The 17,102-nt window shown below is 38.5% G+C and overlaps 1 protein-coding gene across 2 annotated transcripts in view; it reads right to left on the minus strand.

Moving 5' to 3' along the window:
• Nucleotides 1-17,102, minus strand: part of TAB2 (TGF-beta activated kinase 1 (MAP3K7) binding protein 2) — a 183,818-nt gene that overhangs the window by 37,320 nt on the left and 129,396 nt on the right. The gene's annotated exons all lie outside the window — the stretch shown is intronic.

The raw sequence follows: 17,102 nt of genomic DNA on the forward strand, positions 1-17,102 counted from the left end.
ATTTATACCAGGCACAGTACAATGGTTAAGACAAGAAGCAGGCATTTAGGACAGTCTGAGGTTTGGATTCTCTCAAGGCTAAGATCCTGCTTTTCTCTCCACTAGTACCTGGGATGACGCATAGAATAGTTTGGGTTGGAAGGGACCTTAAAGATCACCTAGTTCCACTCCCCTGCCACGGGCAGGGACACCTCGCTAGACCAGGCTGCCCAAGGCCCCATCCAAACTGGCCTTGAACATCTCAAAGGATGGGGCAGTCACAGCTTCCCTGGAGAACCTGTGCCAGTGTCTCACCACTCTCATGGTGAAGAAATTCTTCCTTATGTCAAGACTAAACCTGCCCCTCTCCAATTTATACCTGTTCCCCCTCATCCTATCACCACAAACCTTTATGAATAGTTCCTCTCTAGCTTTCTTGTAGACCCCTTTCAGGTACTGGAAGGTCACTATAAGATCTCCTCAGAGCCTTCTAATCTCCAGGCTGAACAAGCCCGACTCTCTCAGCCTGTCCTCATATGAAAGGTGCTCCAGCCCTGTGATCATCTTTGTAGCCCCCTCTGGACCCATTCCAACAGTTCCATATCCTTCTTATGCTGAGGATTCCAGAACTGGACACAGTACTCCAGGTGAGGTCTCATAAGATGGGAATAGAGGGGCAGAATCACCTCTCTCAACCTGCTGGCCACGCTCTTTTGATGCAGCCCAGGATACAGTTGGCCACCTGGGCTGTGAGTGCACACTGCCAGCTCATGTTGAGCTTCTCATTGACCAGCACCCCCAAGTCCTTCTCCGCAGAGCTGCTCTCAACCACGTCATCACGCCATCCCCCATCATGTAGTGAAATCAGGGATTGCCCTGACCCAGGTGTTGGACCTTGCACTTGGCCTTGTTGAACCTCACGAGGTTTTCACAGGCCCACTTCTCCAGTCTTTCTTCCTTGAGCAAGTATCTGTCTGAAAAAATTAGATTACTTACTCTGAATACATCTTATTCTACTTACTAATCTCATTTTTTTGGGCTACCTGAAACTAAATCAATTTCCCAGCCTTGTTCATCACTAAGTGAATCAAATGCTTGTGCCAACCGGAACAAGAGGCTAGTAGAAGTTGTGCCAGCTAAAATCATTCTCGGAACTATGATCTAAAGATGAAAAACTATTTCACAGAATGCTAACACTTGCCTTCTTCCCTGATGTTCTTCCCTAGCAGTAAAAACTATAATCTAATGATGAAGAAATAAGCTTTTGGAGTGTTTTTTAAACGCATGTCTATCAAGACAGGTACTTTACTCTCTTACAATCCAAACAGATTGAACACAAATTTTCACTTAGAGTTTTCAACTTTACCTCAGTATAAATTACATGTGAAAGACTAGCTAATTGTTTTTAAAGTACACCATTTACAGAGACATTCTAAGTAGCTGTTGACTTAAAGAAAGCATCGAGCAACAGGACACAAATAGTTTTGTTTCATCTATGTCAGACTTGAGAAAGTATTCAAACAGTTGCTAAGCAGCAGCAGGCTATGGGCATCACATCAGATTTTAATGCTCCACTGATCATATGTTAGAGAAAGCTTTGCAAAATCATGTATCAAAATAGTTTCTCAAAGTAACTGCTTAGCCAGATTTCAACAAAAATGTAGTCTGAGAACTTATTGACCAAACACTACAACAACTAAAGTAAATACAGATGCCGTTAGTGTCAAAAGTAACATATCTGTATTTCAGTAGTCTAGAGCAAAAGAATAAAGAACCAAATAAAAGAAAGCTTTTAGATTTTGGCAGTGAGTTTTTCCCCTAAGGACAGAACAGGCTGTCCCCGCAAAACTAGTATTTACCAAATGTGGCTCAACGATCAAATTACACTTTCTCTGGCGTTCACCAAGCAGAGAATGCATGTGTCACAAAAAGCCACAAGGAATCCAAAACTTTTAAGAGTGATTCCAATATTCTCTTTACTTTCCACATATTCCTTTCTGAGAGAATGCTTCAAAAAGTAACTTGTTTTATACATTAATATTCAAAGAACAAATAATTTCAATCAATTCAATTAACTTGAATAATTGGTCCAGGATGGCAATGATACTGATCATAACATGCTAAAAGCAGGATTTTTCTTACCATTCATACTGCCAAACTACAAGAATGATTTATGGCAAAAATATTATGCATGGAAAAAGACAAAAAACATGTATTTCTTAAAAAGAGAACTGTGCTCATTCAGACTCCACAGGTTACATCCACCACATTCTTCCAGAAGATCCATAACTTTCTTGTTCTTCACTAATTAAACAACATTTATTTGAATGAACCAATGCAAAACAGTAACTGGAAGTTTTATTAAAACAATCTATTCAAGCTGTTTCTTGTAATTTTGCTCACCACCTGAGAAAAGCACGCCTCGCCCATCCTACCTGTAACTCCCATTAAAACAACTTAAGACTATACTAAGTTCACCTATAGCCCTCTCTTCCCCTGTGGTTCCTCAGCCTCTCCACATATATCACTAACCACCTTAGTTGCCCTTGGCTGAACTTGCTCTAGTTTGTCAGCATCTCCTGCAATATCAGTCTCAAGACAGTCTGTCAGATGCACCCTTGAGTGTGCTGAATAGTAGGAATAAGTACATCCTACAATATGCTGTCTACACTCTTTCATATGTTCAGTCTGAAAAGTTCTTTTGCCTGTGCTTTGAGGAGACTGACACACTGGTAAGTACTCTTAAGCCCATTCAGATTCACAGGTGCTGTCTGAAATATGCTTTCTTAAAAAGCAAGGGTAATTGACTTGAATATTTACAGTGCTTTTGCATCAGCAATTGTATTCTAAGTGAAATTTCTTCTATTTTTACATGTGTAATAGTTTCAACATCTGAACATACTTCTCATTACTTTGTAAAGATGCCCACAAACTGCAGAACCTGGAGAAAAGCATTCAGTTTGACAGCTGCCTAAGTAAGAAACTGAAGTGGGGAAAAAACATGCAAGGAAAACTAAAGTTATGAATCTGAACATGCTATGAGGGAGAGCTATAGGAAAAATTATAAGCCTCAATGTATTTCATGACCCTGAACCCCAGTTAAATTCAAACCACTCTGCCAAGTATTTATCTGCTACTGTTGGGCTCCATACAGATCCTTAATCAGCAGCTTATGTGAGCCCCAACTCTTCATTCCAGAAACCTTTAGGTCCCTCTCCACTAACTAGATGCTTACATGTTTCAGTGGAATTTAATTCCATTTCATTAAGGCTTACTTCTTTCTAGCCCAGACAAATGTCCTCTCTAGATATCACAGAGAACCCATCTAAATATTTGAAATTCAAATTTCAAAATTCCATACTTCTCGATGCCAAAAATCAAAGCCACTCCTAACAATATTTTTGTAGTAGGAAAGTTATAGATGCCAGTATAGACAGTGGAAAACCTTTTTCAATATCGTGTACTGAAGTTTAGAGAAAAACTGTCAAGTCCCACATCTCATATACAGCAGCTGACAGATTTTGCTCCACCTTTGTCAATAACTGCAGGATGGCCATCTAAGAGAAGAGCAAACCCCACAGGTGAAAGTGCATATAGATACCAAAAAGGACTACTATGAGTTGTTATTGGCACCAGTCATTATGAAACTGAGGGAAAAAAACCCACCAAACCCAAAAGCAAACTGTTTCAGATGGACTTCTATACTTCTTTTCCCCACAAGTGCCTTGAAAAGCACCTTCATTCCAATAAGGAATGGAAACTGCTACACTTTCCATGAAATAAAAATTACCAACATGTTGCAAATGAATGGCTAGTTATTTTAGGCTTAGTTATTTTAAATGAGGTGGTATAGTTAATTCCTCATGTGGGAGAAAACACAGATTAAAAATATATCGAAATGCTACAGATCTTCCAGAAAGCCTACTGATTAGTCTTGAGACAGCTAGACATGCAATCACTTTTGGTCATTACATGAGAAGTCCTCAAAACAAAAGCAAAGACAATGGCAAATGAAATAATATTGACCAACTACCCCTCCTTTGAGCTTAAATGTCATTCTACCTTACCCTGAAAGTTATGTTCAAGTTGTAAAGAAGTCTGTAATCTGCCACAGGAAACGTCACATCCTCATTCTGACACAGTCAGAGTACTGTTATACACGTTTTAAAAAAGGATCAGTTCTAATGACTGGACCACTAAGAGAACCAAACAGCATAAAAATGCAGGCATTCCTGGAACCTGGCCTGGTCTCACCCTCTATTATATAATAGTAGTATTAATGACACTAAACAAGAGATCTTAACCTTTTCACTGGGTACCACTGGGGATAGATACAGCAGCCTGGTTAATTGCTGTGTAACACTAAGTAACTAAATCACATCTGAACAAGTTCTCAAGACACTGCAGCATGAATTTTGACCATACTGCGCCCTTTTACCTCGATGAGAGCTACATAGCTATAAAATACATGACTGATTTTAGTCCCTTTAATGGATGCTTAGTGATGCTGGCCACAGAGGGAATGCAAGGGAGTAAGCAGAATGCAAAGCCGGTTTTCCACAGAACCCACTGAATTTGTCATACTGCAACACAGATTATTGTGAATAATTTAAACATAATAAACAATCTGTAATATTCACACATGCTTCCCTGTTTCAGGTACAGAAAATTCAATCCCCCATGACCACTGAATCCTAACAGGACTGCTCTAGCCAAATGCCAATACCAGTGCCACCAACGTGAGAGGCAAGCTACGGGCCCATATCTTTCAGGAACAAATCAAATCAACATACTCTACCATGAACACTGTCATTTCAGTTATATGAATTTAGAATGAAAAATTAATGTGTAATAGTAGATTAAAATACTATGAAACATACCGAATAGAATGTAAAAACTCATCTAGCAATAAATTACTTGAACTCTACAATGATGAAAGTAACTTGCCTTTTTAAAAAAAGTATGTCTTATATCTCAATTTATATCATAAAAGAGAAAAGATCGCTCTTCTCATAACTTAAAATTCTATGAAGAAAACTCCCCTGCACTGGAAAACTAGAAATAGATTTCTTATAGATTCAAGAACAAGGAAAACTAATATTATGGTGAGATAGGCTGCCCATATGCTTTTTTAAAACTTTAAAAGAAATCCTGTGTGAGTTTTCTTTATAGCTTCTGAACTACTGCATGATTTCCCCAAATATCAGTGATTTTAGCAATTTCACTCTTGCACAGATCAGTAAGCACATATTAAAATTTCTCTTCAGTGCCTATAAAAGCTACAGAGAGTCAGCAAAAAAACCCAACCCAACTATCTACAAAGAACAGATTCGTGTTTCCGTTCCAAGCCACAAAATGTAGAAGTTTAGGAGCAGCTTTTCCTCCCCCAGCCATTTTAATGAAACCTTAAACTATGCATAATTAGAAAAAGCTCTTCCCAGTTGTTGCCATAGGGATGGTGAACTCCAAAAGGAATATGCAAAGCACAAATTTCTACTGTAACACTACCTTATATTTCTCAAGCGATTTGTAATTTTGGCATTAACATTAAATTATTATAAGTAACATTCCATAAAAGCACTTGGAATACTAGCTTGCTTCAAAACCTAAGGTTTCACACTTTGCATCATCCCTGCGCTACAAAGCCCATTCCAGACTGACATTTGGAAGCTGAACTGGGCAGAAGGCATTCCAAACATTAATCAACAAAAGAAAACAAAGATAAACTGTTTTATAGCCATGTGAGCTTAGATTTGTATCAACTTAAAGTAAATCCTAGAACTAAAGAATCAGCCAAATATGACTGAAGGAAGCACACCTTGCCTGAATGACACATGAATACAAAGAAATGTTACAACAGTTTTAAATTCTGGTTCACTACATATGATATGCAGCAATATGCAGAACTACAAATTTTAAAAGCAAAGCGTAAGAAAACCTCAAATTCTTTAACTATTCCAAGTAAGGGAGAATACTTGTCTGTTCTCTCTCATTTATAGCATGAGAGTGAGAACTGAGGCAAACTGACAACTAAAATGACACAACTGCCAGATCAGAAAAAAAAGACATTGAAGAATCTGTCTCAGTGCAAGAAATATGACAAATAGGAGAGCCCATGTTTCTGGACAAAGAATCAAAACATTTTGAGGCTTTCTTTCCCAAGTGGATCCATAGCTACATAATCATCTTTCCAAGCATGTAGTGACTGAAAAAAGAATTCTTAAAAAAAAAAATCCAATACCATCTCCTGAAATCCTTAATCTCTTCTTCAGAGCTTTTAGTTTCTTATTGTATCTACTCAAGAACTGCAGATTTCATTTCTTGTAAGACTTCCTGTTGCTCTCACCTTCAAAAATGAAGATTGCTATTAATCTATCATCATCTGCTGGAATACTGATGTGGTTAAAAAAGGAAGCAACTCTCTCAGCATTATACATATTCCAAGTAGACAGCACAAATAAACAAAGGATGCCTCGATTTTATAGTTCCTCCATTTTCTAATGATCCACAGTAGTTCAAATCCGTTTTTTATGTGAAGAATAATAATTTTCATACAGAATTGACAGACATATGTTGTATATATTATATATTTTGACAACACAGAAGTATTAGGGCAAACCCCAAAATTATCCTTTTCTCCGTTACACCATCAAAATAAACTGTACTGATAAAATCTGCACTTCTGTGAGGAATATTTTAGAGCATAGTATAACTGCACCAGCAAAACACCTAGAATACACAGATTAAGCCACAGGCTATAGTTTCACAACATTTTTTCCACTGCAGCACCAGCTTAAGCAGTCCTCATCGCTCAGCTGTGCTGGCACAACTGTTTATGCAGCTGAGCAGTGAGGCCAGTCAGGGAATTGATCCAGGTTAAAAATATTTTTCTGATGGTAAATTCCACAATCTGTTTGCTGCATAGCCACCTGGAACATGAACTAGTTATACCAGTACAGCTGAGGGGCAAGGCAAGAATAAGCAGCTAAGATCAGGGCAGCTCACCACAGCGCTGACGTGGAAAGAAATGCTCATGAAACTACACATTAGGTCTTTAAATGTTTTGGCATTCCCTAATTCCCTAATTAAGAGCATCGTCCAAATAGTGCAGGATACAAGAGAAGAATACTACCTTAGAAATGTGTAAAAAAAAAAAGCACAGGAGGCCTCCACGAATGTCTCAGGAAAGGCTATACTACGCAAAGGCTATAATAACTTCTGTTAGAAACTATTATTTCTTTTATAATAGAAGCTGCAAACTGCCTCACTTCCCTCATCCCATCATTATTCCATGTTTGTATGGAATGAGTGTATTCCACCACTTACTGTTTCTTCCACTGGGTCACACAGAAAACATAGTATGGGATCTCTGCCCTGCAGGCAAACGGGCAAGATTCTGCTGCATTTGCTCTCTTAATAAATCCTGGACAACTGAACAGGAGGAGAAAATAAACTAAAGTCAGACAGTAATATCTGTTTAAAGCATCTTTTTATGTAAGCACATTTTCTGTGCTATGATAAAGTAACAAGACTGAAAAAAATATAACTCATCACACATTACTACTCTTTGTAAAGGCTATACTCCATCTCCTTGATAGGATTTTAGCCTTCAGCAGCAATAGGAAACGTCCTTCTGTCAGTGAGCTGCTTTACACCTCAAGTTTTTCAGACTAATGGAACTATTGGAAAAACACGTCTACAAGGCCATGAAAAGGCATGAAGCCTTGCTGCTTGTGCTCTGTTGATATAAATGTTTTCTACTCTTGGGGACAGGAGCTCTTGGCATACAAACTGCTCAAGCTTTTCACTACATGAATAAGGCTTCCAGACAAGCTGGTTTATATCATGTTCAAAAGTATCACCCCGACTCAATCTTATTCCTCCTTCTGCTTACAACACAGTGCAAACGGATTGCAGAAAAACCCCAACCAACCAAACAACAAAAAATAAACATCCCCCCAACCCTAATTTTAAGAACAACATTAATAACATTCATATCTTATTCACATGTAAGCATATTTCCCTATACATCTCAGAAAAATAATAAATTTATCTTTTCAAATGTTTAAATTGGAAAGATATCAAACAGCTCACTCCAGCTTCTGTAGCTGCTTTCTATGAATTTGCTTCAAAGCATTCATGAGGGACATTAATGCTACCAACTTAGAGAATAAGGGAATAAATGCTACTTTTTCACCCGTTAACTTCAGATGTTTATCAACATATATAATTCAAACTACTGTTTAGAATGTCAAGGGAGGAATACTCTAATTAAAGAATTAGTGTTTAAAAATTCTTCTGAATCAATATCAATACTACGAATACACTGTACTCTTTCCAACTGTCACTGAGCAGAAGACACTTCCAAGACATGGATCTGGAGCAACAGATCTTGTTTAGTATTTTGATCTTTAATTCTATTTCCAACAGGTATTACATATAAACCAGAAACATTTTATACATGAAGATGTGTTGACATGCAACTTTTTTTTTTTTTTCAAACCTCAAGCAAGAATGAATTTGGCATCAAACACTGGCACAAGCTTAACTGCAGTTAAGACAGAGCTACCCTCTATTGTACATACAACTCATTCCACCATAAATGCTTATCCTCCCAGGAGTTAGGGTTGCACAATTCCAAATCCATTCAAATAGAAATACTAGCCAAAAGTGTGCAATTCTTCAGCAATTAAGAAGCACAAAATAATGATAAGCAATGTATTTGACAGACCTGGACCTAGTGATCTCAAACTACTGATCACCCTGTAGTGTAACTCTGCAGTAGTCAATATTGTAAAGAAAATAATTACCCTGAAGTCCTAAGACAGCAGATTGGTTTCTCAGCCAGCCTGAACATGCCTCTTAAGAGTTCAGGTTTCTCTGCACACGCTACTCCTATGGTGCAAATTCTATTAAACTCACAGTTAAACTAAACTAGCTTGTGGGAGACCATGAACACAACTTTATTCAGGTACTTGTTCTAGCACTTTATAACAGTTGTAGAAGTCCACCTAAGAGTCACAAATTTTGATGCGCCAAACACATCACCCAACACAAGTTTATGCATAAAGAGTAAAATGCATTATTTTAAAATGTATGTTGCCTCTTATGTAAGTCTTACCATATCATTACAGTAACAGAGATGCAACCAAATTCATCTACCTTCTCAGAAGATTGCAGGTACAGGTAGCTGAACAAACAACACCTTGCTGTCACTTGGAGGGGTTCTTTTCTAAATACAGAGCTCTTTCGTAAGTGTCCTCAAGGTAAGTGTTCTGCATCACAATAACTTGCAGACAGAATTTCAAGATAAACCCTTTAATGTGACATTGCTTTTTAAACGTTAGCAACTAATCCTAAGTGAACTTTCTTCAACTGTTTATCATATACCTATCCTCATTTTTCTGTCCCCTCACACCTCCAATTCAATCCAGTTCAACAGGTTGCTGCTGCCACCTACTGGAAGAGGTCTTCTTTGCCTTTCTCCTTTGCTGTAACTTTTCTCTCGCACTTCCGCTCACTGAACACTTCAGAGAGGCAATTTCATTTGCTAGTACAGCAGAAAGTTCTTTTGGGTTTTTTTTTGGTGGGTGATGTGGAGCCTGAATTAGCTTCTAGGAAACTGAGCTACCTAGAAGAGGGATCTAAGAAGTGGCAATACAAGCTCACAGAGAGGAGAAGAGTACAGACTGGGGATATATTTCCCTTGTTAACAAGAAAGGACTGTCAGATTGGATTTCTGTTATTTCTAGTTATAGAGCAAGCAGAATAACTCCCAAACTCTGGAGCTAGCAGTCAGATTAAAGTGACCACTGCTACTGCCATCATCAACAAATACCTAGCCATAAAAAGTTGGTTTCTCAAGCATACCACTTTTACATACACATTTAAAGATACTTGAGCCTTTAAAAATAAAGGCTTAGCTGACTTTAGGTACCTTCTATAATTCTTGGTCTTGCATAATTTTGCAATTAAAATACAGTCTGAAGTACTGAATTAATAAGAAATAAAGATAATATGTATTTGATTCCAAGCTTTCAGTCAATCTCTATAGAGTTAGGACAAACTACTCCTTTGTTAGCAATTGGGCTACTACCCTTCAGTCCACTGAGAGAACAAAGTAACCTCCAAACACCAAACCATCTTTCCACTAACCTCCTAAAACACGAACACATACACTAAACAGTTCTACCCCAACATGGAAAAAATAAACCAGTTGTTCACATTATGAAGCAAGAGCAGAGCATCATGATAACTGAGCTGTACAGGTATCTGGTAATTCACATAAGCAACAGTTTCAAGCTTGGCAACAGATAGGCAATAGTGACAACTTTTGCTCAGATTGGTGTTTCACCACTTCATTGTGGATACCCTGCAGTTCTAAAAGTAAGAAGCAGTCACCAAAAAGAAACTACCACAACTATGAAAGTGAGCTTTGCTTTTTTTGAAAGCCTTCAAACAAGAAAGAAGGAAGAAAGAAGAAATTGCTACCAGTACTTTTTTCCTCTCTTTCACTTTGTTTCATTCAAAACAGGCAGTAGTTATATCCTTTAGAGGAGCAGATTAAGTTCTAGCAGCTAAATTTTGGAAAATTCCAAGGAATATGGGAAGACACTAGGCTCCAAAGCGTCTCTGCCTGACTATGGAAGGCAAAAGAATAAAACCAGTCTAAAAGGCTGGGACTCTGAAAGGTATAAACTCAGCACAGACTTTGTTTCGCATCTGGCAGTGCTGCTTTTCTATGCTTTCTGACAATTTTATCTGACTGAAGGAGTTAGAAGGGAGGGGCTTGTCTTACTCTTGAAGCCTCATTCTCATTTCTCTTCCGTTCCTCCCTTTAATTCCACAGCACCCAGAGTCCATCCATTCCAAAGATTAAAAAATGAAAATAAAAGCAACCAAAATTAATCTAGAAAACCCTGGTTCTTTCTTGGTTTTTGGTTGAAGTAGTTAGGGGTTGGTGGTTTTTTGGTGTTTTGTTTTGTTTTAAATTCTCCCTCAAAAACTTTTATCATGAATTTTTATACATGCAGGCTATATTCCACAGCCTTGAAGGACAGAAGCTTGTGTTTTACGAACATCCAAATTCTGACTTCAGGAGCTGGGGCTCAAGAAACACTAAGTATCATGCAGATCACTGAAAAACCACTGGAGTTGTCAGAGAGTTTCTTCTGCCACTTGTTCCTGTCACCTCTTCATGCACATTCTACCAGTAAACAAAAAATATATTCAGAAATGACAGAGCAAATATATTCAAAAGCCAACACTTCAATTGCCCTATATCCCTTTTTCTCCACTCTCTCACCCCTTAAAGAGCAATCACAACAAGCATTTCAGTTTCCAGTCATAATAGGAATTCCACTTGCTGCACTCAGCAAGACAAAACCAGCTACAGATGTAGTTTGAAACTGATCTGTCACTACAGGCCAGAGGAAAAGGTTAAAACCATGTCCAGAAAGATCACCGTTCCATTTTCCTTACAGGATACTCAGGAAAACAAAGAACACAGGAGAAAGGTCCCAAACCCCAATCATTAATGAGAAAAAAACCCCTCGCGTAGCAGATGCTCAGTTTATACTGCAGACTCTTGGAGGGGGACAGGTGGTAATAATAACAACAACAACGGCTACTAGAAACCATCTTTGACTACCCTCTAAAGCATTCCTTTAGCTTTTGCACTGGTGATATAAACCTTACCAAATACTATTTACAACTACAAGGTCACCAATATAGAAGTCCATGTGCCTACAACCTGCTGATCCAGTTTTTGGAAACTGTTTCTGCTCTTGAAAGATAATTTTACTGGCTCCTCTGATAAAATTCTCATCTACTTCAAAATGTAAGACACCAGCAAGATTTTCAGACTCAAAGCTCAGTCTTTTCCACTCTCATTCCATCAGTCTTCAACTTCTTAAATTTCATTCTCTCAGTCCAAGAAAGAGGTGACGGATGCAAAAAGAAAATTGTCTCAGCAGCCATCTACACAAGGTAGGATGATAGATCTAAAATGTAGGGACACTAACAAAAAAGTTCCTTTTTTCCTCAAGAAAAAAAAAATGTAAACGAACATGATCATAACTGAGGAGTAAGTCTTGGAACAGATTATCAGAGAAGACCTACACACACAGTTGTACGGTCTGATGCCCCTTTCTTGATATTTGCTCAAACACTAAAAAAACCAAATGTCTGTTCTCCATGCAGGATGTTAAAATGCAGAAATAAATAATGCATATTGAATAACCAAATAATTCATTTATGTTGCCAAGACAAACAGAAACACAGGTCAGTCTAGAAAACCCTGGTTCTTCTGGGTATTGGGTTGGAGTAGTATGGGGTTGGGTTTTTTTGTTTTATTCAAAAAAATTCTTCCTCAAAATTTTTTTCTTTGAGTTTTTATACATGCAGGCTATATTCTGCAGTCTTGCAGGACAGAAGCTTGTGTTTTAAAAACATTCAAATTCTGACTTCAGGAGCTGGGGCTCTCCCTTACAAACATCTGTAATCACCACCCTTTAAAAAAAACACACTTGTGACAAAAAGTTACCGATTCCTTTCCCTCACCTAAAAAGCAATGAGGGAACTTTGAATCAGAACTGTCATGAGATATGAATCTAACTGTAAAGTGATTATATGAATCATTTAAACTTAGTCAAAAACTACTTTGTTCAGAATATCTGGGCACAAAATTAGGCTCCATCTTCCTCTTCATACATTTCACATACAGCATATTTTTGTCTGCTCAAGAACAGCTTCAACCAAAAGGTTTCATTACCGACAATACCACTTTGAAGCACTCATATTATATCAATCCAGAAAATGGAGAGTGTCTGTATATTAAAAGGTTTCACTCTTCAATGGAAATATACCACACAAAATTATACGTGTCACAGCCTAAATCTGTACCAAACTGAAAAGCATAAGGAAAAAAAAAAATATTTTTTTTAAATATAAGGGGTTTGGTTTTTAGGTAGAAAATGACTGGCTAAAGCAATCAGTAATGTGTTTAATTTATTTCAATGAAGTAAAAGCAGATTTGTTCTAACGGGGGCAAGCATTTTTGGTTATTTTAAGAATTTGGGGAAAATTTTCATCCCAGAGTTCATCTTTTGAGAACAGTAGGCTTAAAGATACAGCGTAACACTCAATTGTATAATTAAAAGATATGTGTTCTGATTGATCTTCAAACATCTGGTTTTGTGCATTGCTGCACTTCATTTTACCCATACTTTCCTGAGAAAATGACTGCAATTATTAAAGAAAAATGCTTGAACTTCCCTTGCTAGGCTTATCATCAGAATTAACCTATTTTTTTCATTTTACCATACTTAAAAGTTTTTCCAATTACACTTGAAACTAGCATAGTAGGACAAGCCTCAAAGCAATATGAAACCCAACTCTCTCACCGGCCTCAGGCATGACCGGTAATGCTCTGTCCTGCAGCCTCCAAAATGGTGAAGTCTCCTATGCTTAACTCCCAATCCATAGCAATTTGAGCAGCTGAAAGGTAGGGAGGTGGAAGGAGAATAATGAGCAAAAGGAAAAACCCACCCACTCATTGAAAGTACACTATTTTTCAAAACACTTCCACCTTTTGCAATAAATGACAGTATCAGCTATCACTACTGATTAGCCAAAATAGTAAAATCTGTGACTTCTATCAGGCACTTAGATACTGACGAGAAAGTCCCATGTTCTATTTTGCAAAGAAATAGATGCAAGTAGAATGAAAGGTCTGAAGCAATTGAATCAGCAGGCACATGGTCACATAACTAAGCAGTTAAGTACCATGAGCTCCAACTTCTCTCCTGTTCCCTAGTCATAAACTACAGGACAACTTCTACTCTATTTGACTCACCTTGAGAATCATCTCAGTTTATTTCATGAACTTCTGAGATTTAATTTCCCAACAACATTCATGCTATTCTATCCTGGTCAAGGAGCACAAAAATATTGTGTCTCACACATATGCACTTTTGCTTCTGGGCTGGTTGAATATTTTCTTCGCTATTCTTGCTCTCTTTAAAAAAAAAACTCAAACAGTTTATTTAACTGGTAATTTCTTTAACTGGTAAATCCAACACTGGGGTAAATAACTACTGAAAGCCAGATTGGCAAAAAGTAAATGCCTTTTTCATCTTAGTCAGGGACTTGATTTGTTTACTAATATATCATTTACTCATAATGTTTCAATGACAGTAAAGCTGGTATTTCAGCCAGTCCTTAAAATGCAGATCCAAACAATTCAATACTGCCACTGTCATTCCTCCTGTTTCCAGGCACACATTCTCCCTCTCCCTCCTGTGATCTAAGCCAATGCTGAACTCTTCTGATTCTGCAGCAAGCCAGTTCATGGAGCAAAACTGAGGACAGTGCTAATTTCATGCTACCTTAGCTTTGGGTCAGATGAATGAACTTACACTGACTTATAAATCACACCCTTAAATTTTTCTTGAGCCCTTGTCTTGGAGGAGGGCTAAGAGACTTGATTTTACATTATCTTAGCACCAGAATAAACATGTAGGAAGTTAAATATCTAGCCTAACCACACAAGGCTGTCTCTGGCAGCTATTACAAACAAACAACAATGCAGGCCTGTAGGGTAAGAGGAAGGAAGAGACATACAAGTTCTACAGAAGCAACACAAAAGGGCTAATAACAGCAAACCACTTCCTTGAGTTGTCAGCAGCTAACTGGAAAGGACTATGACAGCACCTGAAGTGAGAGCAAGTGGAGAAGTTTCAGAAGGATTCACGGGACATCACCAAGAAGGAAGCTACCACCAAGAGGCAGGGGAAGACAGACCTTCAGCTATTTAACACAGTGCCATAAAGAAAATAAGGACTATAGAAGTCCCCTTCTCTGTCTGTTCCCCTCTCTAGAAGAAGAATTGATGCCCTTGGATATGAAGGATGCCCATACAGGAAGAGGCCTACAGCTGGGCTGCTGTAGTTTTAGATATAAAGTCAAGCTCTGTTGATCTAAGTGCAGTTATCTTCACCTATGAAACTGTACCAGTCCTAGCGTAATGAAGGACTTATTTGACACAACAGCCGCCAGGGAAAAGAGGGAAATAAAGAACGAAGCACAGTCACAGAAACTAGTTGTTTTCTCTTTCTTCTTTACTAGTTCCCAGGCTAACATATGTAAGAACAGAACCACGACCACCATTGCAACATTTGGGAGGAAGCCTCTAGTTTCTACTTATTTTCTGCCAGCCTCACAGCAGTAGGGATAAACAAAAAAAAAAACCCATTAACCTGGAAGAATACCTATGCCAAGATGAGGTAACAAGACATTGATGAGCAAGAGTCAAATAGAAATACTCACGGCAGCGCCAACACAACTTATTTTTCCTGTTGCTTTCCTTCAGGGAGCATATTTTATACACAAGGAAGGAAAAGTAACAGACGTGTCTGAGCAGCTGTCCCTGCTCAGGACATTGGGACATTGGGATCCCCTCATCCCAATAATTTTTCCATACTTATCTTCTAGAAAAAATACAGGTTTCATAGATAGGAAATTATTTTACATCACTTTAAAGTTTGCTGCTTCCTCACGGAGTTGCCCATGTTGCACTACGAACCATCTTCAAAGAGAAGAATGATACTTGTTTTCCAACCTTTTGTAAAGAAAGCTGCCACTAGCATGTTTTCTGCTATGTCAGAGACTAACACTACTGACCCTTTACTCCACAGAGGATATAGGGAGGAGATACGCAAGGGAAGTGGAAAGGAAACCTGTGGAGAGCAGTAAAGCTTCCAGAGACTGAGGCTTCCCAATATGTATTCCTTCCAGCTTTTAAAGCCTTTGAAAGGTGGTCGATAATAATTCTACAAATTAACCTATTTTCTGCCTTAAACAATATCTCCTTACAAAGGTCCTGACACCAGATACAGCCCAAAAAGACAACTAGATACACAAAAGGAAAAAAATAAAAATAATCTGCTCCAAAAAAGACAGATGAGGAAAGTAATAATGGGTAGTTCAGAAAGAACAGAAAAAGAGTCCTCCATAACACAAGGTGAGCAAAGAGCCTATGAAAGCTAAAGAATTGGGGGTGCTGGTCAATGAGAAGCTCAACATGAGCAGGCAATGTGCACTCACAGCCCAGGTGGCCAACCGCATCCCGGGCTGCATCAAAAGAGCGTGGCCAGCAGGTTGAGGGAGGTGATTCTACCCCTCTATTCCCATCTTATGAGACCTCACCTGGAGTAGTGCGTCCGGTTCTGGAATCCTCAACATAAGAAGGATATGGAACTGTTGGAATGGGTCCAGAGGAGGCTACAAAGATGATCACAGGGCTGGAGCACCTTTCATATGAGGACAGGCTAAGAGAGTTCGGGTTGTTCAGCCTGGAGATTAGAAGGCTCTGAGGAGATCTTATAGTGACCTTCCAGTACCTGAAAGGGGTCTACAAGAAAGCTAGAGAGGGACTATTTATAAAGGTTTGTGGTGATAGGATGAGGGGGAACAGGTATAAATTGGAGAGGGGCAGGTTTAGGCTTGACATAAGGAAGAATTTCTTCACCATGAGAGTGGTGAGACACTGGCACAGGTTCTCCAGGGAAGCTGTGACTGCCCCATCCTTTGAGATGTTCAAGGCCAGTTTGGATGGGGCCTTGGGCAGCCTGGTCTAGCGAGGTGTCCCTGCCCATGGTAGGGGGTGGAACTAGGTGATCTTTAAGGTTTCTTCCAACCCTAAGTACTCTACGATTCTAACAAACCTTTTTAATTATAAAGCCACCAATATTTTGGACATATTAAAAAGTAAAAAGGTCATTTAACTAATAACTAAAATGACAATTTTTTATTAACTTGCCAATAATTCTAAAAAATTATTGATAATTTCCCACTCCTTTTATTTAACAACCTTCCCGCTCACATTTTGACCTTCTTCCAAGCTTTCTGGATATTATATCACCTTATAGCCTTTAACTAAGGAGTTAGCTGTGTTTTATTCTTTCAGTTTACAAGTGGGCTTAGAATCACAGAATCACCAAGTTGGAAAAGACCTCTTGGATCAAGTCCAAACATTCCTGTCTGCCACTAAACCATGCCCTGAGCACCTCGCCTATCCATCTTTTAAACACCTCCAGGGATGGTGACTCAAACACCTCGTGGGC

The sequence above is a fragment of the Phaenicophaeus curvirostris genome, chromosome 2 (genome assembly GCF_032191515.1).
Source record: "Phaenicophaeus curvirostris isolate KB17595 chromosome 2, BPBGC_Pcur_1.0, whole genome shotgun sequence".
Taxonomy (NCBI): domain Eukaryota; kingdom Metazoa; phylum Chordata; class Aves; order Cuculiformes; family Cuculidae; genus Phaenicophaeus; species Phaenicophaeus curvirostris.